Source organism: Tympanuchus pallidicinctus, unplaced genomic scaffold, assembly GCF_026119805.1.
Source record: "Tympanuchus pallidicinctus isolate F22 unplaced genomic scaffold, pur_lepc_1.0 scaffold5, whole genome shotgun sequence".
Lineage (NCBI taxonomy): Eukaryota > Metazoa > Chordata > Aves > Galliformes > Phasianidae > Tympanuchus > Tympanuchus pallidicinctus.
The window spans coordinates 49,745,777-49,771,598 of NW_026294769.1; the positions used below are offsets into that span (position 1 = coordinate 49,745,777).

At 36.5% G+C, this 25,822-nt stretch overlaps 1 protein-coding gene across 6 annotated transcripts in view; it reads left to right on the top strand.

The window, feature by feature from the left end:
• The window catches only part of RALYL (RALY RNA binding protein like), a 371,615-nt gene that overhangs the window by 19,860 nt on the left and 325,933 nt on the right, over window positions 1-25,822 (top strand). For 3 of the 6 annotated variants that reach the window (XM_052703330.1, XM_052703333.1, XM_052703332.1), the window contains exon 2: window positions 7,197-7,288. The exons of the other annotated variants lie outside the window; for them this stretch is intronic. The gene's annotated coding sequence lies outside the window, so the exon portion shown is untranslated. The remainder of the gene's footprint in view (window positions 1-7,196; window positions 7,289-25,822) is intronic. 6 annotated transcript variants of the gene reach the window in all.

The window sequence follows — 25,822 nt, forward strand, 5'->3', positions numbered from 1 at the left end:
GAATACAGCTCTTCAATGGGTTCAGAAATAAAAGGTGTGCCAAATACCATTGTTAATTAAAGGAGGAAAAAAAGAACTTTCAGTCTGCTGAATAATAAGTACGTGATTAATAAAACGTGTGGGTAATAGAAATGTGGTATATACATTTCCTCTTCTTTATTTTTTTTAATGAAATAATGCACAAAATGGGCTTGTCATGCATGGTTCCAGTGATTACTACTTAGTTGGTTCACCAGTAAATAGATGCCCAGAAGATCAGTCTGAGATTTGGATTCGATGGCTATTTTTGTGAAAGATTCTGTTAACTGCCTTTAAAGGGAGGGTTGCTGGAGATTCCAGTCAGTCTAAAACTTGCAAGCAAACCCAATTCATCTTTTGTAAATAACAGTTTTCTTTGTGGTCAGGTCTAGGTTTGTAACTCAGTCTACGTCTATTGACTCTTTGGTACTTTCTGATGTTTTTGAATTCTGCCTTCTCTGCCTCATTTATTTTCTGTAATTGAAATGGGAATGAAACCCTTCATCATTAAAATTATGACTCATATGCTGAGTTAACTGTCACTCTGTGAGACCTAAAAGAAAATATTTTAGCAGTTGTGTTTTCAGCCACCACCGCAGTGTTGTCTATGTGTGTTGAATAGGTAGCCACCTACACTAGTATTCCTATAATCAGCTCTGGGTCTTGTGCTCAGCCAAAAGTCCCTCAAACCAGTAGAAAGACAAAATGGATAGAGAGTGTGGAATAACTACCTGTACCATTCATTCTATCCCTTTTGACAAAGCTGTCAAACTCAGGAGGATTCTCTAGGTCAGCATTGGTGGAGACATACACTGTAAGAAAGAGGAAAAAGAAAATGGTCATTTTTTGAAACAATTTTGCATTAGCTGAGATTTTGGAGGACTGATTATTTAAATAAATAGGTGTTTGTCTCTGTGAGGGTGATATTCTCACATACAGGCAATAGCTTTTGAAAGTAAGGCCAATTAATTACTGTTGTGTTAGAATGTGACACTTTTAGGTGAGAGGCTTTGAAATGAATCAGAGGTAAGTGCTGGACCTGTTTCTGAAATTGCTTCTGATCAGTCAAAAAGGAAATGATGGATGCATTTGTCTGATTAGGAAAAATGCAGTGACAGGCAACTAAAATTTTCCTATGTACATATTTAAACAACAGCACTAAACAATACACTTCATTTTGTCACTGGAAATACTTCGTTACGAGATGATGATTCATCATTGATCTTTGCTCTCTGCTGATGGAAGAGCTCTCCTGGGAGGAAAATATAATCTATATCTGTCTTATTTGTTTGACAAACCAAAAATATCAAGAAACAGAGTTCTGCTTTTGTTTCAGAGACTTAAAGTACATTTTCTAACTTTTCATTCGAAAAAGCTGTTTGTAAATCTAGTCTAGAAAAATGCTGTTTTTATAAGCTCCAGGAGCATGTTTTATTTGGAGGGAATGAATTATTCCTTGCCAACAGACAGCTGTAAATACATAAAGCGCTCAAGCTTCTTGAGGCTTGGCTCAAATGCCAGCACAAAATCAATGGTAAAAATCGATGCCTTATATGAGCAGTACTTTACTTAATCATTTAAAAAAATTATTTCAGTGGGACATAGAGGGCCAGATCCTGAGCAAATGGCCAGAAATATTTTAGCTTCTGTAGAGTTCTATTGATTTACTCCTTAGTGATCTGGCTTACTGTGGAAACTAAGTTTAATATAATTTTATTTTTTAATGTATTTATTTATTACTGGAGAACATCACTGAATTTTCCACAGCCACAAATGTGGATTATGCTCATGGCATATTCTGGACATACACAGAATATGTAGTTGTGTCTGATATGGAAAGAAATTGCAACTGACATTTACGAGCACAAGATTGAGTTTTTTATTTCATTTTGAGTAATTTGTAAAACAAATTCATTTTTAAATTTACCCCACTGATTACAACTGGTAATCTTCATGAATGATTAGGGATCATAACATTAAAATAGCAAGAAATATGATCTTTCAGAGAAATGCCTTCTGTGTTGATTTGAAGTATATTGTTCGGTTTTCATAACTTAGATAAACCATTTGGTATCACACTTTAAATGTTTAGTAAATGTGTCTTAGGAAAATATAAAACTGCCAGCAGATATCACTACAGCTCTCTGCTGTTGAAACATTCTAGTCAGTACTGAAGACTACTTAGAAATAATTCTAAAAACTGCCTTCAGAATGTGCGGTGCTTGTACATGTACTTTCTCATAATCCGTGTACTCTGGGACTGCAAATTGTTGGAAACGCTGTGGATTGCAGTGCTGCGTGTCGAATTCGCTGCAGAATATATGCTCTCTTGCAGGAAGAGACAGAGTCTCAGTAGCTGTGATGCTACTGACTCCTTGCAGCTGATAGTGTTCTATCTCTAAACAAAGCAGGGGATAAGTAGAAATCAAAATGTGTGGCTTTATAAAAATGATTACATTAATATTATCATAAGTGTACTCCTTTCTCAATTGCTGATATTGGACATTTAAAATTCTTACCCTAAAATTCTTACCTTAAAATTTCAGTAAGGTGATTCCCCTCATTTAAAATCATTCAGACCAATCCTCATAAAACCAAGTAAAGTTACTAATATAAGGAATATGTACAATATGTACAATGTTTATCCTTTATTTTGAAAACCGGATGGTTAAATATATAGAGACAAATTCCCAGATCATGCATCATGTGGCAAGGCACAGACTTGGTGACTTTTTGAGGTCTCTTCTGACTTGCTTTCATGATTCTATGATTAAATTTATGAATTATAGAATACATTTTCATTTTTGTGAAAAATTACACTTAGTCCCTGTTAAAATTAAACCATGACTGTGTGTATTTTTTTCCATTATATATTTGTCTATTTTATGTCTTTTTTTTAATTATTATTTTATCTTCTGTCCTATTAGAATTGCATTCTTTTGTGAAAGAGGTACAGAATGTTGCCACTGTTAGGTGCTTCACTTCATAACAGCAACAATGCAACCAATATTGCGCCAGAACATAAGACAGCATTAATTAAATATTGCTATCAAGGAGTTGAGTGTGTTGGCAATGGAAAAAAATATATTGTGATTAAAATATCTAAAACCCTGTTGAAGTTCATTGTTCATGGCAACGTGCCTTACAACAACACTGCAGTGTTACGAACTAACTGAATATACACATCATGAGTAGGATTTTGCTGTTTTTGGTGTTTGGAGTGTATCCTTTTCTGTTTCATTTGAAAAAAAAAAAAAAAATTTGAGCTTGGATCAGTAATGGCATACTGAAAACATTAGAGGGAACATTATAATCTCATTATACAGGGACCTCTTTGAAAACTGAGCAAGGCATATAATATGGGGTTAGGTGAAATCGTTTTGCATGCTACCTCTCCTTCATCCACAGCAGCTGTGTGTGACATTTCAGTGTAAAAGAGGATAGAGGGTTGTCTTTGCACTCCTTGAACTGGTTCTTGGTGCCTGAGGGGTGCTTGGAAATTCCTTTCACTGCCAAGGAATTATTACCTCATTCAGTGACTGCTGGGAAGGCTGCATCCTGCCCTATTTCCCCTGGCCATTCTATGTACTACTTGCAAGGAAGAGAAATTGGGTGGGTCCCGCTGCACCAGCTCGTGTTCTCTGCAGGATTGCCCCACGCTGTGCTCAGCAGTCCCATGTCCCGCTTTCTGCCTTTAGCACACTGCAAAGCATCCACAGTGCCTCAAAGCCTGTCTGTTGGATGTAGGTGAACATTTATTCACGGCTGTAAAATAAGTCTTGTAGAGACATGTGCTCAACCTGAAAGAGAGAGTGAAATCTTCATTCTGGAGGAGTTAAAGGGAAAGATTCCATCAACACTGGTTGCACTGCAATGATCCTGCCTGAAGGTGTGCTGTCTTAGACAGGCTTATATTGAGATCAGTCTGTGTTGTGAGAGATCTATTGGCCAAACTCTTTATACTTATGCAAAATGAAAACAAAAATAAAAGGGTCTGCAAAAGATTTGTACAAGCAAAGTTTGTATGAAGTTTGGTATCACATCTCCAGATAAGTTGCTACAGCTGACTCAAAATTTGAAGGGACACATTTTGCATTAGGTGATTTGCTAATCGTAATTATCATTAGTGAGAATCTTAAATAAAATCTTACACTGTGTTGTTCTGATCTGTGTTTTCGAAAGTCCAGCATTCTTATCCTAGTCTTTGAATAATTGGTGTAGTAGTATAACATTGCATTGCGAAAGATGAGGAAAGCTTTAGTGTCAAGTCCTATTTAAGTGAAACACTTTTAGCTTTAAATAGAGATTTGATTGACAAGTGAAATAAAGTGAAATAACCCAAAGTTGATGAAACTATTCTACAGAGGATTCAAGAAAACTGCACAGTAGAATTTTTGGCCACCAAGTCAGCTGTGTGAGGGCAAGTTAGGTGACTGATTGAAACCACCTAATCCATTGCTAACTATTGCTTTTCTGGGTCAGGATACAAGCAACATCTACTTTCACATGTATGAAAGTAGCCCTGCATTAATCTCTGCTTTTATAGAGTCAAGGAAATGCGGCTTTCCTCCTGACCAGTAGGTAAGAAAGCCATGGTTGTTCAGGCTGGGTGCAAAAGAGCAATGGTGGTCTCTAAAGAAGCATGCAGGTGTCAAGGAAATTTGCCAAATTTTCCAAAATGACTCTCAAATTATAGCTGTCATCCATCTGTGAGTGAACAGAAGGAAATTGTTAATGAAGACTGTAACCTTCAAATGTTATCCGCAGAAGAAAAATCAAACGTATAAAAATAGAAAGCCCATCTAGGAAAAGGAGTATGATGGCCTTAGGCATTGTGTTTGTTTAAAATTGGAAGACAGATCAGACAGCTGTTTTATGTGGATCTTGTACATATGTGTGTGACTGATTAAACTCATTTTTTCTGTAAAAGTTTTTTCTGCCTGAGAAAGAATTGCCAGTATTACACTGTAAGCAATTTATGCCTTAACCTGTGGTCTGAGAAGAGTACTTGCTAGTAGGAGGACATTTCTGTATAACCTACTTTTGTTTAGCGTGAGTTAAAGTGATTCATTAAAGGAACTGGCATGAGAATTCTCTTCATTCTTTTGAATTTTCTGATGTATTTTCTTCCCTATTGAACAAAAGCTTTCAATTGGGTTCAAGAGGTACTAGATACCTCAGGTTTTGTACATCTTCATTTCGAAACATTTTCAACTGTTTTTTTTTTCATCTAAATATTTTTATTACAATCAAATCAAGACAGATATCCAGAAATGCAAACTGCCTGAATTAACAAATATTTTTAGTTATTAAAATTGACATGGAAGCTGATACATGTGATGAATACAGTCCTGTATGTAAATAGTTATAAAGGAAAGCATTGGGCTTAGTGAAATGAATCATATAGACGGGAAAGGGTTATGAAATGAGATATCTTGAGATGTATTGATTGTGCTCATGCAACAGATTTGCAGCTGGAACTCTTCAGGAGACAGAATTGAGGTTGAAGTAGTATTGGCAAATATTGGGAGTGTGCTTATGAAGTTTGCTTCTGTCGGATTGACATTAGAACATAAGTAATACAGAAAAACACTGAGGTACCATATAGGAGAAGGTGAATAGTCTCGAGAATTGAGGTAATAAAAATGTGTTTGAATATTAACTAAGGGTCACCTTTTAAAATCAGTTTGTAGATATCAAGTATATTTTTACACTAGTTAGTTTTGGATACTGTTTACAACCATAGGCTATAGTTGTTTTTTAACTGTTTTGCAAATCACACCCCTTGAGCACACTTCCTTTTTCTTTGGCACAACTGGAAAATGCAGAACTTACGTTTTCAATAAAAATCACTTCTAAACAGAAGTAGTTCAAACATGAAAAAAATATATTACTCACTGAATTGTAAACTCCCAAAAGCAAACATTTATAATGAAACCAAAAAAATATTTCATAACATCAACAGTTAAACTAAAAGATGTTGAAGCCTCTAAAACAAATGTCATCTTATGATGGAAGATAGATTGGCCTGTGAGCCTGAATAAATTTTGTTTCTAACTAGTATGCATGTCTCACCTGCTCCAGGGTTCTTCCTGTTTAAAAAATCTTAGTCTGTTTAGTGTTTCCACATTTCCTTGTGAATAGTCTCATCATCCAGGAGGTTTCTTTTTCATTCCATTTTCTTCATACCTGTAATTTTCAAAGCATTCTGTTTGTCAATATTTTCTTCAAAGTGTGAAGCTAAAAAATGTTAGCATTTCTGAAATTTGAAAAATCCTGAGAACAAATGCTGACACTAATAATAAAAATACTTTTATTTAATCCTAGAGTAAAATTCTATATTGTGACATATATTTATTATATATGTAAAGTATGTACAAAATTACAAAGGATTGATGTTGAGTATAAATTTAATACTCCTTGAAAGCTTTTGACCTGATTACCAGACCACTTAATATCAGAAAGTTAAATAAAATGTATGTCTTGTAATTTCAATCATATATCATCAAAGTCTATGATATTTTCAACAGAAGCAGGATCATATCTTTAATTAAAATTACCGAAAGAATTCACATCAGCAAATGATGAAGTTTAGAAATATTCTAAATCTCTGTTAAATTCTGAAAAAAACATTTGCTCGCACAAACTTGGGTATACGGACTCCTCTCTCCCTTTTTTTTGTTGGTAAACACTGGTAAAGTTATGTGTGTGGACCATAAATGAAGCCCCTCAGCTAGACAAGAGCCGGGATAGGGATCTTTTGAGTGATGTATCCACGACATCCAACTTCAGACTCTGATCCTCATTTGAAATAGTCAGCCTTTTTTTACACACATACATGCATGATCAACTCATGGCAACTCTTGGGTATTTAGAGATGTCTCAAAATGCAATGCATGACAAGAACACATATTTCACCTTAGATCATTCACATTTATACACAGTGTTTGTCTGTACTTGCTATTTTGAGTCAACAAGCATATCTGCAGTGATATATGAGTACTGTGGTACTCATTTTTGACAGGGAGATTCCTCCTTTTTTTTTTTTTTTTTTTTTTTTTTTTTTTTTGTATTATATGAAGCTGCTTAGCTGTATTTGCTCAATATACATAGTTCCTCTCTGGTAGCCTTTAAAAAAATGAAAAAGGAATTCATGACACCTGTATTTTATTTTCCAGTTGCTCACAGGGTGCATCCTTGGACAAGTCACTTAGATGCCGATCCTGAAAGGTTTTCAAGGCTTCCATTAATTCCAAAGACATCTTTAAAGGTTTGGGCTTTAATCTTTTTAGCCTTTGATTTCCTTAGCTGTAAGATGAAAATGTTACTTTGAACATATCTCCGAAGCCCCTTAGAGACTTTTAGATGAAAGGTCCTGTAAATGTGTAAACTACTTTTTATTATTTTCTTATTGGCTGCCGAAGGGAATTCAGCAGTGGAATATAAGTATCTCAAACTACTGGGGTTTTTGCAGTGTTTATCAGAATCAAGAAATTTGCCCTGCATATTTATGTAACTATTATGAAATGAGAGCAGTGTGCATAAATAATACAGGAAAATATTTAAAGTACATTTTAGCTACTATTTTTTATTATTTTTTGTAATTGGCTGGGCAGTGCTGCTGTAGGTCTGTTGAGAAATTGCCTCAGTCCCATAGGAATGATGTTTCTTTGTAAGAAGTAATGATTAAAAATTATGCATTAGGGATTCACCTGATTCTTCTCCGGTGCTCTCAGATGGAACAAGCAATCTTGTTTGCTAAAGACAAAACACAAATTATATTACTCAGTTGCCAAAGTACAAAATAAATTGAGGTGCAGAATATGTCAGAGAGCCATAAGCCCAAATAGTCAAAAAAGTGAAAGATCTGCGTTACCATTTTAAGAATAATAATTTTGATTTTGATTTCAAGTGTAAGGGCAAGCAGAAACTGGTGGAAGCTTTGTTTAGTGGCACATTGAGTGTGAAGAAGTTTGTCTCTACTCCTCAACAGCAGCCAGGTAGATAACAGGTCCTGTGCAGCCACAGTGCCTGGTGAGGTGGAAATGAGGAAGGCAGGCAAACCCAGCAAGGGTAGCAAGGTGTGCTACCCTGTGGGCTTCTGCTGTTGACCTATTGAACAAGTGAACAAGTCCCTGCCACGTGAGAGATTTATTTTTCTCGCGTCACCATTTTCCTTACAACAAATTAGCCCTTCACAGCCTGTTTATATGGTCATTTTTCTGCAAAAGAACAAGCCAAATGTAAACTGGAAAGAGCCTGTAATTAGACATGTCATCAACCCTTATTTTAACTGCTTGGGTCTCCATCTTAAAGCCTTTCAGAGGCATGTTCAGTAGCTCTTCAGACATACTGGGCTTTTTCAGGCTGGAATTTTGGTTGAGATTAGATAAAGTCTCATGTCTGACTAATGCCAAAATCTGGGATAAATCCCACCTGGCCAATAAATGGTGCATAACAGAGGGTTAAGCGCTAGGACTTCAAACAGCCAATCTACAAGTAAGCTATATTATATTCACTTAAGAAATATGCTAATATATGGGTATATGACAGAACTTAACTTCTTAGTTGTAGTCTGTCATAACAACGATACATTATAGGTATATATATATATATAAAAGAGAACAGGGCAGTACTTGTGTCAGAGCTAAATAATCTTCAGATCAAACATGTTGTGTTTGCATCAGTAGCAGGACCTAAAAGGAGTTTGGAATCAAATTATAGTGATTAAATATAGAGGATAACAAGTATTATACAGAATTTATAGAGTAACACCTAATATATTTCAGTCTAGCTGTCTAAAAATGCTTTGCAAAGTGATAAGTTATCACTGAGGATCAGACTCAGACAGTGACTGAGAGTGAGACAGTGTCAGTCCCAGGTTACTTAGTGGATACACTGACATTTATATGAGAATTGTGAGGACCATCTTTAAAGGGAGAAGGGCATCTTTTTGATAACAAAGGAAAAAAGATCTCAGATCTGCTGAAAGAGATGGAAACTCACAGAGCCTGACCACTGCTCAAAATAAGTCAAGCCTTCAGATTCCCAAGATACTCTTTTACAATATTTATTTTTATGTAGGACTTATAACATTTGATTTCCCAGAAAATGAGAATATTTCAAATAAAACAAGAGCTAAGATTTGTTTTTTTAAAAAAGAAAAATAAATAAATTTGAGATTTTTTTCTAAGTCAGTGTACATTAGAATCTGACTAATAAAGATACCTTCTCAAACCTTAACATCCTTGTTAAGTTTTAAACAGTTTCTGGCTTTTGAAGAAAATGTTTCCTGATCTGTATTTCTGCTTGTCAAGTGGCTTCCATTACAGTAGACTTTTATAAATAAAAAAGCTTTTAGAAGTGGGTGTGAGTGGTGCAAGGTTAGAGAAATCTAAAGGAAGACCACCCAGTACACTACTGCTGAAGGTCTAGGAATGGTTTGTAGTATTGCAGTACATTTCCATCTATGTAATTAAGGCCTTAAGGAAAATAAGATCCAGTAAATTTACTTCTGACTTTAATGCTGAGAAAGCAATATTGAGAGAATGCAATGAACGACCTTTCTGGCACATTATTAGCGCTCATAGATTAAAATATATAATTGTACCTAAGATTACTGGTAATAATTCTGACTGAACTTATTAGCTTAACTTTATTGCCTCCAAAACATTAATTGCTAACAGAAGTGAGAAACGTGAGTTATTCATCCTTTGAATTCTGCTTTTTCCACACCAGTCTTGATGTTTCCTAATTCAATGCTCCAAAGAATTAAGCTCTGAAAGAGTGATGAAGTGGCCACATCCTGGGAGATTGCTTTTTTCCCTTTCCCTCTCACACAGATGGATTGAGAGAGAGATCTGCTCCTGAGGCAGGTTTCTCATGTAGCATAACACCAGAACAGATGCTAGCAGACCAGGCAGTGATGCATATACTTCACTTTTTTTTTTCCCCTTTTCTTTTAAATGCATTTGTTATCTTGAAACAAGTCTTTCTCCTTAGATGGCGATTACTTCATTTTATGAGCCATCATCAGCTGTAAAGATGCGCTGTGGGGTGGGTATGGCAAGTTTAACCATACTCTATCCCTCATTAACTTTAAACTTAATTAATTTTATATAGCCAGAAAAATAAAGTGGAAACCCCCTTATGAATGGAAACTTCAGAATTTGAAAGTTATTTATTTAGAAGAAAATAGTGAAAAGAAGAATTTTAAAAAATTTTACAGAACTTTTATAAGAGGAAATCAAAGCTAAGGAGAATATTGGATGCAAAGGGAATGAGAGAAATGTGTGTATGGCGCTTAAAACATCCTTCATTTAATTTAAAACAAATGGTATACAATGGTTGCTGTCAAAAGTTTGTACAGCTCTTTTGAAAATGGCATTGAAAAATTATTGCTTGGGCAAACTTTGAGAGAAAGCACCCTATCTGCTGTAGCACACACCTGTACTCTGTTTGCTTCCACAAAAGCTAAAAGAAGGCCTAAATATCACACAGATCTCATTTCTGCCAGCTAGAGAGATTCAATGAAGATGCAGAAGCAATTTCACCCAAAGGATAGCGTGGTAGTTGCTCTGAAGAAAAAATTCTCCACATGCCCTGCAAGCCTTATCATTTCCCAGATTTTGTTTGGGAAAGTGACTTGAATGCGTAAAATCCTAGCATTCAGAAAGTCTCTATTTAAAAAATTATATTCATCTTTTCATCAGTAATATCCCATTACTCTAATATATTTTTAAGTGTTTTCCCTGTGTACTCCTTGCTTTGCACAATCAAAAGAGGCAGCGCACACAATTTTGCTTCATTTCTGCCTTCTTTTACATTCTAGCCAAGTTCACGTGTAGGCTACAGAATTGTCAAACGAAGAAGCTTCCCTTCCAGATACAAGAGAAGGATTTTTTTTTTCTTGTTTTTTTCTTGTTTTGTATTTTTCTTGTTTTATTTTTGATGTTCCAGTTTTCTGCATAGATGTAACCTCTCTTCCTTTTATAAATGGGGTTTCAAATTCCTTAAACACTTTAGCTTCGCTCAGCCATTAATCTCAGCAGCCATTTATTGGTTCCTATGCTGCAAAGCAATGGAGATTATCCTTTAATTAATTCCATTGAGGAGTTCAGCTGCCACCATCAACCACACTGTGGTTTCATAAATTAATCTTGTAGGGGAAATATAATGCAATTTATTGTAACATTTATATTAAGATGAGAGTAACAATAGCAGAAATCCTGTGTAACAAAACAATATACATGTGTCTATACGTGTTGCAAATGTAGGAATTAAAGAGCAATTGGGTATTCTATGTTCATATTTTTATATTTAATTCTGTATTTTAAGAATATTTCAGAGTCCATTAGAGAATAAAAATGCAGTTTTCTCATCTGCTACAGAGGCAGCTGTTGTAAAAATTATGAAATAGCATCTTCCTATGGAAAATACATTGCTGATCTTTAGAATTCTGAGAGCTGTCTCTGCTGAAGATCTAAATTCCCCTCTAATTTGTTTGTTCTAACTTGGTCAATTATTATCATAGATATCTGTACTTGATAACCATTTTGTGTTGTGACTATTTGAGGGACAACAACAAATACTGACAACATATTTTGATCTCTAGAAGCTGAAAGTGTTTCTTTTTCTATGTCAGACGACAGATTGCATTAAAAATATGTTAAATATTTCAAGTTTGACTCTGTCAAGAACACACTGTGCAGGTGTAAATTATTTACTCACTAAGTGTTAAGATCTCAGTTGTACCTAACTTCTCGTGGAAGCAGAAGAAGCAAGTACAGCTGAGATGTTTCTTTAATGCTCACCCAAGCTAGTGTTGGAAGTAATACAGAGTTCAGGAATATCTGATCGTTTGACACTGGCAAAATAAGTTGATGTTATCAGTGGTATTCTTTTCCTAAGCACTACTTCCAGAAGTATTTCTTACAGATTGGCAACCTTATCAGTGCCAAGAAATTAGACAGAGTGTACGTTCTGTCTAACAGTCTACATATAGCATTATTAATTAAGTTAATTAAGTGGAATCCTCAAGACTATCTGCATAAATAGTTTTATTAAACCCCTGAGCACTGTAAGATACTGCAAAACCTCTTTGTGGATTTAATGTAAATCCTAATATTTCACTGATCTGAGTGAAGCAGTACAAAGCTTAAAATGTAAAAAAGTTTCCCATAATAATTATAACTTTTTTCTTATCAGAAGTATTGAGTTATTCTTCATTTTAATAGATATTATTTTATAGGATTAATTATTTAATAATCTGAGAGTTGATTCTATATAGTCTATTATTTGTTTGGGTCCAGTGTAATGGTCACATTTTGCAAGGACAAAACATTTTGCAGGAGTCTGTGTTAGCTAAAATATTTCAGAATGTACTGCTTTGAGAATTTGCTGTGCATAACAAACAGTGTTACAACTGCTTTCACCTAGAAGTTGATGGAAAGCACTGTAGAGTTTGAATCATACGCTAGCACAAAACAGAGCTGGTATAAAAGCAGAACAGTGCCAGCTGTCCAGGCTCTGACATGTCAGTGATGTGCAGATGTATTTGTTTTGTGAAGAATGTTTAATGTTGGCAGCAAAATTATTTTTTCAGTGAAACAGCCCTGTGAAGGCATGTGTTTATTTAAGTAGATAACAGCAAGTACAAGGTGTTCCCAGGACATACTGTTTAAAGGCAATTCACCCAGCAAAAGCTACCTCTCAGGACTGCTCAGGAGCTACTTCTACAGTCCCTGCGTTGCAGTCATCCTCCAGGCTAAATGTGTTCACTTAGCAGGAGACCCTGGGCATGAGGTTGTTTATAGGAGCCCTTTCATGGTTCCACTCCTTCCTCTGTTAGATGGCAAAATTCGCTCCAGAAAACCAGTGTGTAAAGTGGAAATGTACCCTCCAGATCCTGCTTAAAACTTACAGAAGAAAGCATTTATCATTATTTGACTCAGCTTGCTTGTGTATTTTTGGCTAGTGTAATATGGTGAATAAAAAAACACTAGAGCTACTGATAAATCTGACTTCCATAAGTATTGAATGGTCAGTGCTAAGAAAATGCTGAAAGACGCCACCCACTGCCTCAGTGTGCTCACATCCGCTGTTTGGTCTCCATAAATGTTCAGCGGGCACTAATAAATGTCTGTGGGTGCCATTTTTTCCACATGGAGGAGTTCAGTAATGCACATTTGCTTCACACTTCCATGTCAAATGCCACTGTGTCAGACTGCCCCTCTGCTGTCACACACATCTGTCACACAGCAACAACGTGTAACAGAATATTGGTGCAAAGGTTCAACTTCTAATGCCTCATCAGCAGCATCTGCCTCTGATGTCACGGGCCAACATAATAAAATAGGAGGCATTACTTTCAGAGCAGCCCTTGTACATGCAGTTTACCATCAATATTGTCTAATACTATTAGTTCCTCTGTTGATTGGAATGATAAGCAAAACTAGTTCATAAAATAGGAGAAACTGAAAGCATAGTTCAAAGCCCTAGTCGGTCAAACTGTCCAGAAAGAGACATGATGCACCAAGTTTATTATTGTAGGTTTTGATACTGTCCTTATTTATTTATTAGAAAAATTATGGCAGTTTAATTATGGCATATGGTTAGATTCTAATGAACCTGATTCATTTGAATTCTATTAAATCATTAAAAATGACTTAATGTTTGTCTGTCTTGTTTTTATCTATGGAATTCAGCAGATTGAAATTGAAGAACAGAGTACTATCCTTTTTAAAACAAATGCTGATGTCTTACAGATTCATGTCTTTACCTACGATGGACTCTTTAGCATCTTTTCATCATTTGCATGTCATAAAACTAAATGACTAATCAAATGGAAGAATAGGTTGTTAGATGCAAATCCTGTTGTACCAATAATTATATAAACCTTTAGAACAAGCTGTGGTATGGATCAAGCCGTGCACTTGCTCTTTGATATGCTTTAATTTTCAGTTTAGGAGGTTAAGAGAAACAGATAATACTTTTTGAAAACTTCGGTCATAAATTATGGCAACTAGGAATGTCCTTACTACTCGTATATGCTTTCACAAAAGCTCTTCACATGTAGGATGCAGGTTTGGCTGAGAGTCTCTTCGCCATTCTTTTTGTCTGTTTTGGGCCAGCTCTTTAATAGCTGGTAGCACAGGGCAAGCAGAAATTCTTCCAAGTTAAGCATGGGAGCACTGGGATGGAGCCAGTAGTGTCACTCAACCATGTCTGGTCTTTCCCATCATGTTTGTTACTCTGACTCTTTGAAGCATTTGGGACTTCATGCGGTGGCTTCTCTCGGTTTTATGAGAATAAGCTTCTTACTTAATCAACCACACATCCAAGCAAGTTCTGGCTTAGACTGTGTAAGGAAAGCATAGGTAAATCCTGCTGTGAAGTCACACATGGCTAGGCCTGTCTCTGTAATCAAACAGTTGTAGCAGCATGATGCACACCAACAGGTCACAGAATGTGTAGAAAGGCCTTTAGGCCTTTTGCTAACGACAGCAGTACTAGGAGTCTGTGCTGAGTTGCTGGAACTTAATCTAGCCCACAACATCAAAAAGGGAATTCTGCGTCTTTCTACAGAAGACAGTAGTGTTACAATGTGTCTTTCCGAATGTGATTATAAAAATTGTACCATCAAGGTACAATGCCCTCACCTTCATCCCTGGGGTGAAGGCATCCTTGTGATGGTTTTAAGCAAGCTGAATGGGTAGCTCTTACTCATTTCTGCACAAAAGAGTGAGGACGCATGCTACAGCTGCATGCAGCATGAGCAGAGTTTTAAGGCTCCATCAACTGGAATTTTCCATTAACCAGTGCTACATTCTGTACTATGCAAGTGTACTATTTAACTTTTTACATAAGCCTTGAAATAGGATTATTTTTTTTTTTACCTGAAAGTTGTTCTCTGTCTTCAGAAAGCATTTAGTGGTAAGTTTGATATCAGGCCTGTTACTGTGTGTAACTTCAATGTTTGTGATACAGCTTTCTTGGAAGTCAAATGGAGGGAGTGGGAGAACAACCTGACCAACCCACCATGCATTATATGCCTAACATGTGCGATATCATACCTTGCTAAATGGGAATAGTTTCTATGTTGGATCAAGTGATGAAGTCCTGCTGCAGGACAGCATTCAGGGAATGTGTTTTTCTGGTCTAAGAATCTACATACAAAATGCAATCAATAGGAGGACTGATTAATTATGCCTAAGAGGAGGACCATAAGGAAACTTGAGTTCAACATTATACACAGGACTGATTGCCACACTGCATCTGGGGACAAATCAGGGAATAGGGACTGATGAGACCACCAGTATACCTCCTCCTGTTTTCTTCACTGTACTGCTCAGCTTCAGTGGAAAGTGAATGTTAATTAGACAAGTGAGGATAAGATTGTGCTCAATGATTTTAAACCACTTTATTACACAGTTACCACATCATACACTGAATTACTCAGGATCAATATGGATAAGATCTCAGGAAATGAGAACATGATGAAAAAACAAGGCAACTGGAAAGAAAAGTGTAACAAACAGCAAAATGCACAAACTGGACAATAAAGACAGAATCAAACCATCTGGATTTTGCAGAGAATAGAATTAACAGATTTTTTTTCATTCTCTTCCCTTGTAAAAAAAAATAGAAAAAAAAAAAAGGATCTATGTCTTTAATCAGTCGTATTATAAAAGTTCTGCTAAAATGTGTACAGTTGTACATTTATGCTGATTTAAACAGGTACAAAATCTGACCTAAATAGGAAAACAGGAAGAGAAAAGCATTCCCTTCTCTCTTCTAATACATAATCGTACTTGATATGTGAAATACTCCTCATGCAAAATGAAACTAGATTTAAAAATAGAGAGAACATCTTAAAAAAAAAAAAAAAAAAAAAAAAAGACTATCCTGGGGATTTGTAATAATGATTTCTCCTGACTATCGCTCTCTCTTAGATAAAAAAAGAAGGAGATTTCTGCCTGCAAACAGCAGATTCAGTAGCTCTCAAGAGGTTTAATCTTTCAGAGATAGCAAGAAATTGGAGCTGAGCAAGGACCTGGAGCTTTGCAAAATATAAGTTTCTGATAGAATGATGTTGTTCTGTTTTGTGAGCTACACCATTTATCTTCATTTCTTTGTAGGTGATGGTTTCTGTGAATACTTCTGAACCAGTCCATGATAAGAGTAAAAGCAGGTGCAAGAAGTCTGTATGATATAAATAATGACTGCTTAGCAAAGTACTTCTGACATTTTAAGGGGGATACTGTTGAACAATTTGCTCTGGTTTGTTGCTCGACCATGAAAGGACTAAATTAGTTGAGATAAAAGACAGCTTTCTTATTGCCTTTGAAAAAAATTAACACTTCCATGTGCTGCCTAAATCCATAGTTTCCTTGGGAGTTGACTTTATTAGCCAAATGCTACCTTTTCTCTCTGCGTAACAAGTCCTGCTGTGTTCCCCTGTATAGCACCTACATCTCCTGTAAAAACACACTCCAAATCATCTTGTGTAGAGTTAATAAGCCAGAGCTGTAAAAATCTGCATGTCAGAGACTGGCAATAGGCGATGATTGCATTTTTTCCTGCTCTTGAATTTGTCTGCAGGTTGCTACAGGGATAAAAAATGCCAGGCAAACTTGGGAAATTTAGATATCAGTTTTTTTCAGCTACAATGTTAAAGGGAAACTTGTCAAGAGAGGCATTAGAGAGTGAGCTAGCAGAGTGAGCTGTACTCCAGCATCCCTGGAAGATTCCCAAGACCATCATTAAGATTTTCATGTCTGAAAATTTATTTTTGGACCTGCAAATGATCCCATGTGCCATCTTCAGCCCTAAGTAAACTGGAGTGCTATCAGTACAGTACTGGAAGGCTCATCCCATCACCATACACTAGTGTTTCAAACAGGTTCAGTGCATTCTCAGCCATATTTAAGAACACAGTTTAAGAGTTATCTAGGGTGTAGAGAGCTGACTAACTCCATATACTCACAGAATCATAGAATCACAGAATTGTAGGAGTTGGAAGGGACCTCCAGAGATCATCGAGTCCAACCCCCCTGCCAAAGCAGGTTCCCTACAGCAGGTCGCGCAGGTCGGCATCCAGGCAGGTCTTGAACATCTCCAGAGAAGGAGACTCCACCACCTCCCTGGGCAGCCTGTTCCAGTGCTCTGTCACCTCACTGTAAAGAAGTTCTTGCGCACATTTGTGCGGAACTTCCTATGCTGCAGTTTCCGACCATTTCCCCTTGTCCTGTCTCCACTCACCACTGAAAAGAGTCCGTCCTCACCATTCTGCCCCCCACACCTTAGATATTTATAGACCTGGATCAGGTCCCCTCTCAGTCTTCTTTTCTCAAGGCTGAACAGACCCAGTTCACTCAGCCTTTCTTCATAGGAGAAATGCTCCAGGCCCTTCACCATCTTCGTGGCCCTCCGCTGGACTCTTTCCAAGAGATCCCTGTCTTTTTTGTACTGGGGAGCCCAGAACTGGACACAGTACTCCCGATGAGGCCTCACCACGGCAGAGTAGAGGGGGAAGATCACCTCCCTCGACCTGCTGGCCACGCTCTTTTTAATGCACCCCAGTAAGCCATTGGCCCTCTTGGCCACAAGGGCACACTGCTGGCTCATAGCCAACCTGTCATCCACCAGGACACCCAGGTCCCTTTCCGCAGAGCTCCTCTCCAGCAGGTCATCCCCCAACCTGTACTGGTGCATGCAATTATTCCTCCCCAGATGCAAGATTCTACACTTACTTTTGTTAAACCTCATCCTGTTTTTTTTGCCCAGCTCTCCAGCCTGTCCAGGTCTTCAATTTATTTATCCTCCTCTCTTCCTGAAATAACTTTTTCCTTCTTTTTTTTTTAATTTTTTCTTTTCCTTTTCCTTTTTTTTTTTTTTTTTTTTTTTTTTTCCTTTATTCTTAAGTTGTTCTGTATTTCTTGTCTCAGTTTGCATGGAATACTTCCCTTGATTTTCTTCAGAAAACAGTAATTCTGCCATCTGCCAATATAACTATAAAATTTAGTCTACTTTCCACCCTTCTTTCTTATACTCTGATTAACGGGTTTCATTGATGCTTTGTTAATAAACTGGATTCATGCTCTCTGAGCATTCATTCTTGCTATCTAATAAGGTCACAGACCTTATATATAATAAAAACACCTTTAGCTGAGGTGATTACTTTGAGATATATTGCCTCACTGATATTGCAGTTAAGTTTAAAGACTAAAGCCTATCCATTAAAATGGATATTTTTCCATCATTATTAATGAAGCTCAGTGCTGTATCCTTAATATTTTGTGGAGGACAAAATAAAGTGGGTTATGACACTTACATGCTTCTTAGCCATTTCAAGTATAGTCTGAGAAAAAGCAGTAAAAACAGCTGTGAAAGTCATTTGGTTTTTGTTTGCTTGCTTTATAGGAAATCTCATTTCCCTAAATTGGGTTGCATCCATAGCTGATATTGGATATTCTGTTATCATTTATGAAGCTGGCTTGCAGAAATGAAAATTTTTTCAGGTCTGAAGCCATCTTTCAGCAAAAAATTATACATATATTTGAATGGAACTTTATTTAGTTTTTTTTCCTCAACCAGGAAATTTGCTTTAAAATTAAATTTCACAAGCTTATCAGACTTCTGTTTTCTTTTGAAGGTTTTTAATTAATGTGCTCTTTAAGAGAGTAACTCTGGCATACACTGAAAATATTGAAGATTACAACTTATTTACATAAAAGTACATGGGTTCCAGGCATCTCCCAACCCACCTGCTGTCTGGGTGATGACACAAATGGAATAGTTTTTGCCTAATCAATGGTGACCTCTTGACCTGTCACTGAATTCCCCGGAAGAGTTATTGGTCATGTAATATAAACTCTGTTATGTGTGCCTATGGTACGGATACATCCCTTTCACTATCTGACATAGGTAACAATTTAAATAGTTTTCAATTATTAAGATTTCGTGGAAGAGATACTTGATTTTAATTAAGGGGCAAATCATATCTTAAGGAATTTGCTTAGATTTTGTTCTGAGGAGATGCCTTGTTTCCCTCTCTGTGTATTTGATAAATGTGTAAAAAAAGAAACCAACAAAAATCCAAGGTGTTAATAAGACTGTATTTGGTACTGTATGCAGAGACAGGAAAACACACTATCAGTTGCAGTTTTCAGTGGACTAAGAGGGAAACGATGACATTCCAATTAAATATGCACAGGGAAAATGATGGTCAAAAGCAATGTCTGTAACTAAGCTCATTTGCCTTTGGTCTTGGGAATTTTCAGTACATTCTTTGTTTCAACTAAATGGGTTTGTATTATTTTAATTACCTTAATGTCTTTGGCAGAGAACTACTTATGGAACAGTACAGGAAAAGGCTGGACATAAAATATAGGGAAATAGCACCTCAGAATCACTGAATTAGCCTATTGGTATAAATAATTGCTGATGTTAGGTATGTTTCACAGCAAGCTTGCAGCAAGCAGCATTGCTATGTTAGCTATCAGCCTAGATATATACTCATTGCAATCTTTAACATGACGAATAATTACCTCAGGAAAAAAAAAAATAGGCTGGATTTTTTTCTCTTTTTTTTTTTAGTCACTTATGAGCAAAGGAAGTATCAAGCAGGATAATTGCAAGAAAGATTTAAAAAAGCATTAAAAGCTGTTGCAAGATTCTATCATTTAACTGATAATGCTTTGCTTAAAAAAGTGGAGGACAATTTTTGTCTTTGTGTTGTACTTAACATTAGAGAACTTTTCTTTAATATATTAGACATGTTATTACTAAAAGTCACCTTTTCTGGATGAAGATTCTTTGCTATGGGTTTTCCTGAGAAGCTCATGGAGAGCTATTTTACACCTCAAATAAATTTAGCTATTCCAGTGGTCAAGGGTTTATCATGGGATGGAGCAGGCTGTCTGAATTTCCCCAGTGCATTGCAGGAGCAGTGCCTCTTCATTGGGCTTTAGGCAGACTTACAGAGCAGGCAGTGTAATTACTCCTGGAAAGGTAAGCCAAACCCACAGAGGGACAGAGGGGCAGCTGTTGTGTTTCCTTCAGGACTAGCAGTGAGCACTGGGCTCACAAACCAGAGCACTCTGCTTGCGTGTATATGAGGGGGATGACAGATGTGGTTTTCCACTAGGTTTGCATTGCTCTTTGTGATGGGAAGGAACACAGAAAATAGTAGACATATTGTGTTGTTAGAGAATAATTTTTAAACATACATTAATTTGTAGTCTTCTGGTATTTTTTTCACTTGTAGTGTATAATTCAGTTCCAGGCATCATGACTTTTTGAATAGTGGAAAGAAATACACTAAAAATCATGTTTTGTGAAGTGTTTATGCTCTCTTATACTCCTGTTCCCTTTTGAACATTTAACTTGATTTTTAATCCTTATTTAGAGAACAATAAAAATGAGAGTCTTTATATAGTGAAAAACTCATAAGTCTGGGGTGAAAATCATGTAGGACAGAAAGCAGCTATGCAGCAGAGCTGTTGAACTTACTGTCAGTACGACTTGGCTTGTAGGACTTTCACATTCACATGAACAACACTGGCGAGAGAGTGGAGAAAAAGAATACTGTGCAGTGTGATGTTATACATGTAATGAAAAGCTACAAGTGCTGGGAACTTTACTGTAACATTTTATAATTAACCTTTCTCCTTGGGTCTTCTTTCATAGTGCTTATGTTTCTGTGAACCTCTGACAGTTCAGGTGGCAGTGCAGGGATTAGACAAATTGTATTTGAAGAAATATTTTTATAAAAATGCAGATGACATTTTCAAATCCAGTTGATCTTAACATTGTCCCAGGCAAACGTAACCTTTCTTCTGTAGAATCATTTGTAAGATATTAAAGCATTACTGTATGTAAACAAAGTCCATTTTTTCAAGTGGAAGTTACAGATGGAGTATAATCTTGACTGTTCCTTTTGATATTTCACTCTTCTAATAATTTTTAAAACCTTACACATCAGTAATTTTTCGAGATGGGAGTTTTCCCACAGTTACCTCAGCACTGTCCAGGAGGTCGTAGTTCTTTTTCTTTACTATTCATTTACATTTGTGGCATCTGATTTTAGTTTCAATTCTGTTTGTCTCTACTGATTTTGTTGATTTCACTACTCATTCTACAGGAAGAGTAAATAAGATTTACTTGAATAAATGAGAGCAGAAACAAACACATAAAGCCAAAGCCATATTTAATATTTGTATAAGCGAAGACTTTGTTCTTTTCCATGTCGTTTTCATCCTTCTTACATTGTGAACTTTCTAAAACTTAACATATCAAATGTATTTCATTTCTGATTATGCCAATATCTCCTTCTCTTTCTTACTTCCGTGATATATTCAGCTTGGTCCAAACTATAAGAGGTTTATTATACTCATGAAAATACAGCAGCATTATCTCATTATGCTAGAATTTATGTGCAAGAATTAAAAGAAACATTTGGAGAGCTATTTAAAATAGATATAAATATATCTGCCATGATTAAGGATAACTAATTTAATTTAACAGAAACTGTTATATAAACAGCATGTTGTAATAGTGGCAGAGTTCTAATGCCAATAAGCAAGGCTGCCAGAGGCTTTCAATCATAAGCCTCTGTATTCAGATGCTGATTGCTCTGCCAGATTTAAATAATTGTAGCTGGATATATCCCTGAAATATTTTTTTTCCTAAAGTTTTGATTAAAGCAAACGTTTTCCTAAGTAGTTAAGGAAAATAGCATTGACCAGTTAAGGTTAAATAGTTTTATTAACATTTTGCTTGAAAGCTTCCATCTGGTGGCACATGAGAAATGGAATTTAAAATCTGCTTTGAGATTTCCCTGGACTGACGAAACTGCCTATGCTGCCCCTCTGAAATTGGCCTTAGAGGTCACTGAGGAAAATGTCTCTGCCCTTTGCAATGCTTGTGAAAGAAGGGTTTGCCAAAGATCCTCCAATGCTGAACATGCCTTATTCTGTCAAAGCACATGAAGAAATAACCTCCCTCACTGGAGATCTGAGTGGCTTCCCTCAGCATGCTGGGGTCGCATTCCCTGTAAAGCAGGGCTGCTGGGAGCAGGGATCTTGAGCAAGAATCCCAGACATGGATTCCTCTAGTGTTGCCTCCTTCTGCCATGTTACGAAGCTGAAGAGAAATCATGGTCTGAGATGAGTAACTTGGGTCTGAGAGCAGACAGGACAGAAGCCAAGAAGACATTAAGGGGAAGAATATAACAAGAGCCAAAATAAATACCATCTGGGAAAACTCAAGAAATTAAGGGAAATAACAGAAGTGATGCTAAGGGGAATGATACGGTCCTGTGTGGGATAAGAAAGAGAAGTAATGACACAAAAGAAATACTGCAGAAAGAGCAGGAGGAGACAAATGTTAACTCCTGTTCTGAGGAACTGAAAGTTGGAGAGCACTAAGAGAAAATGGGAAGCCAGAGCAAAGAGATGCTCACAAGGAACTTTGTGTAGAAGTGATTCAAACCTCCAGAATATGCTTTCTTTATTATATTTATTTTTAATATATACAAATTAATTCAAACATTCATGAATGTCTACTTCACCTGATTTAGAAAATAGCTGTGAAATTTAGAGATGCCTTAACTCCCCGGAGGATCAAGCAGGTTGTAGCTAACTGTGTTGCCAGTGTCATTACTGCTTCAAGTAGCTGAAAAAGCTTCACAGTGACTATACTTGCCAAGTGCCCAAGGGGATCAGCTTTTTTCAGCAGCACAATACAGATATGGATAAGTTTCATTATAGTCTTATTGTTACAATGGCTCAGAACTATTCCAAATGAATGCTAAGGCTGCAACTGAAGAACCCGGAAATTATGATACCTAAGTTAAGGCTACATACACGTGTTTATAGTCTATAAACAGGAACATCAACTCTTTGAAAGGGTAGATAACTGCAGGACAAGGGGAAATGGTTTTAAGTTGAAGGAGGGAAGATTTAGGTTGGATGTCAGAGGGAAATTTTTTACAGAGAGAGTGGTGAGGTGCTGGAACAGGCTGCCCAGAGAAGCTGTGGATGCCCCATCCCTAGAGGTGTTCAAGGTTGGTTGGGGCCGTGGGCAGCCTGGTATAGTATTAAATGGGGAGGTTGGTGGGCCTGCCTGTGGCAGGGGGTGTTGGAGCTTGGTGATCCTTGGGGTCCCTTCCAACCCAAGTCATTTTGTAATTTTGTGATTCTATGGTTCTATGATTTTGTGATTCTGTGCTACCTGAATTGTCATCACACACTTATACTCATTTTGATTCAATCTTTCACTTTCCCATCACACATGCTTTTTTCCTTCATATATCTCCATTCAAAAGCAAAAGGCCTTATCCCCTACCTCTCAGGAGCCACATGTCCACACACTCGTGCAGGATTAAAGACTGCTTTTTAGTAAGTGGATTTCCAGCGTGAGCCTTTTGCTCGCTCATGTCTTTAAGAACTGTGTGAAAATACAATTATATGCATACCTTGTTGCTTAATGGGTTTTGATATGTCGTTGATCAAGTAAAGCATTATGCCTTGTTTTCTGCCACAGAGTTTTAAAAAATATATTACTTTACTCCATGAGGTAGTAGCAGGAAAATTTAGTGATAATAATGATAAATGATTCTGTATCTCTTTTACTATATTACTGAGATATTACAAGGTTATTATAGTAAAGAAGGAAGAATTATATAGAAATCTGTGCCATCTAAATGTAACACTACACGTTATGAACATTTCTCTGGTTTAATCAAAGACATTAAAATTACCAAAGCACTGAAAATGCATTATATTAACATGATTTGAACTCTGTTCTTCTCAGAATGATGTAAATTACTATTTTTTACTTTAACAGCCTTGTTGTTAGAGAATCAAGTCATCCGTGGTTGTGTGAGAGGTTTGTTGTAGGTTATTTAACACTACCTACTGGTCTATGTCTATTATAAAGAACAGGATAAAGAACCGTATAGTGGAAAGTATAAGGTGTGTGATGATACTGGAAATGGTCCCCTAGAAAGCTGCTTTTCTGCACAGAAAATCTTTGTAAAGAACCTGCAGATATTTTGCTTGTTAGAGTACTTTCAGATGAAACAGTCTCAAGCCTTTTATCTAGAAGACATCAATCTGCAGGTTCTGAAATGACTCACTGACTGCTCCATTGCGCTTTGGTGGAAAAGATATTTCAAACTGTAAAAAAAATTTTCTCCCAGTAACTTAAACCATCACAGTCGTAGCAGGGATTGTGTTGTTGCCTATGCTTGGCAGCAGCAGGTATGGACTATTGACTCTTAAGATTGTTAAAACCATCATCTTAAAATGCAGTCCATCACAGATATCAGGTTCTTTACCAAGTATCAAACAAATCATCATTTTTCACAAAATTAATATATCTACTGCTGTCATTCACCTTTGCCTAAGTAGAAAGATTGCTAAATAGTAGAACTGTTGTGTCTGTGACATACTTAAATAGATTCTGTCTTCTTGACATCAATTCATAGCATTACTGTTTTTAGTATGCATAGAAAGATAGCTTATTTTTCCTAGTTCATTAGTGTAACTGCATAATTCTCAGAAAAAAGAAGTGATACTGACATTATTTTAAGGATTAAACTCAGATGAAGGAATTATATGTATAAATCTAATACATCTCTGCCTGCACTGTCCTTGTGACATATTCTGGAATAACATGAAGCCACATTAAAAACCTTTGAACCAGAGGTAGATCAAAACTAATCAACATGTATCACAATAGTAAATGAGATATTTTTAACTTCTATGGAAGGATGAGAATTCTAATAATAGCAGTTTCCAAGTTTTTTTTTTCTGATGTAATGTTTAACTCATTTGATTGTGCAATTTCACTAAAATGATAAAGCAAGGTGCATATCATGCAAACACTAAAAACGTATGGAGTGCCTGTAGAAATATCTGAAAAGAGAGTTCATAGAATTCTTGAATAACTCAGGACTGTTCATTAATACCTGCATAGCCTTGTTTGCTTGTTTTTTTAATCTTTTTTGTCAGAGTTATTGCATGGTATGATGTATTGCATTGAACACGGTGAAGGAAAAAAGCCTTTCCTCCTCAGCCATACACAGCACAAGTGTCAGGTGATGACTCAGCTCAAAAATAGAGCTGCAGATCTATCCACAAACAGGTCTGTATTTACCACTCTCCAAACATCAGCTTCATTTGAATTCTTCTTGCACCCATGGTTCAGGAAGAAAGTTTCATTTATTCATCAGGGGACATGGTTCCCAGTGTTGCTGACAATACACAGAAGGTTCCTCATCAGACAGACAAATTTAGGGTAGTTTGACCAATCAGAAAAACTTATTGCAAGGCAGTAATGCTGGAATGAGACACATCCCTGAAGGGTTAGAACTATGGAAAAATCCTGTCACTTATCCCAGGTATTTTTAATGGGCAAGATTGATCTAAGTGGTATTTATAGAGACAGAGTGCACACATTTCTGCTCTCTATACCTACATTTTTCTTATGAGCCATTAGAGCAGTGTTCATCTTGTTCACAAGTGAGAAACTGCTTCACACACAGTAAGAGAATAGAAAACCTGTTTCTCTGAGGTGAGCTCCGTTTAAGAAAATACTAGATGAAGAACTTTCATGGCTGTTGTGGAGGTGATGAGTGACATTTGAAAGTGGCAAAAGAATGACAAAATGAACAGAAAAATGAGGCAAATGTTATATAAGTTTCACCAACTTATTTTGCTTATTTTGTTATGAGGAGAACTTCCACTTGCAAAAGATTCATGAATCATAAAATTGAATAGATTTTCTACAAAATATT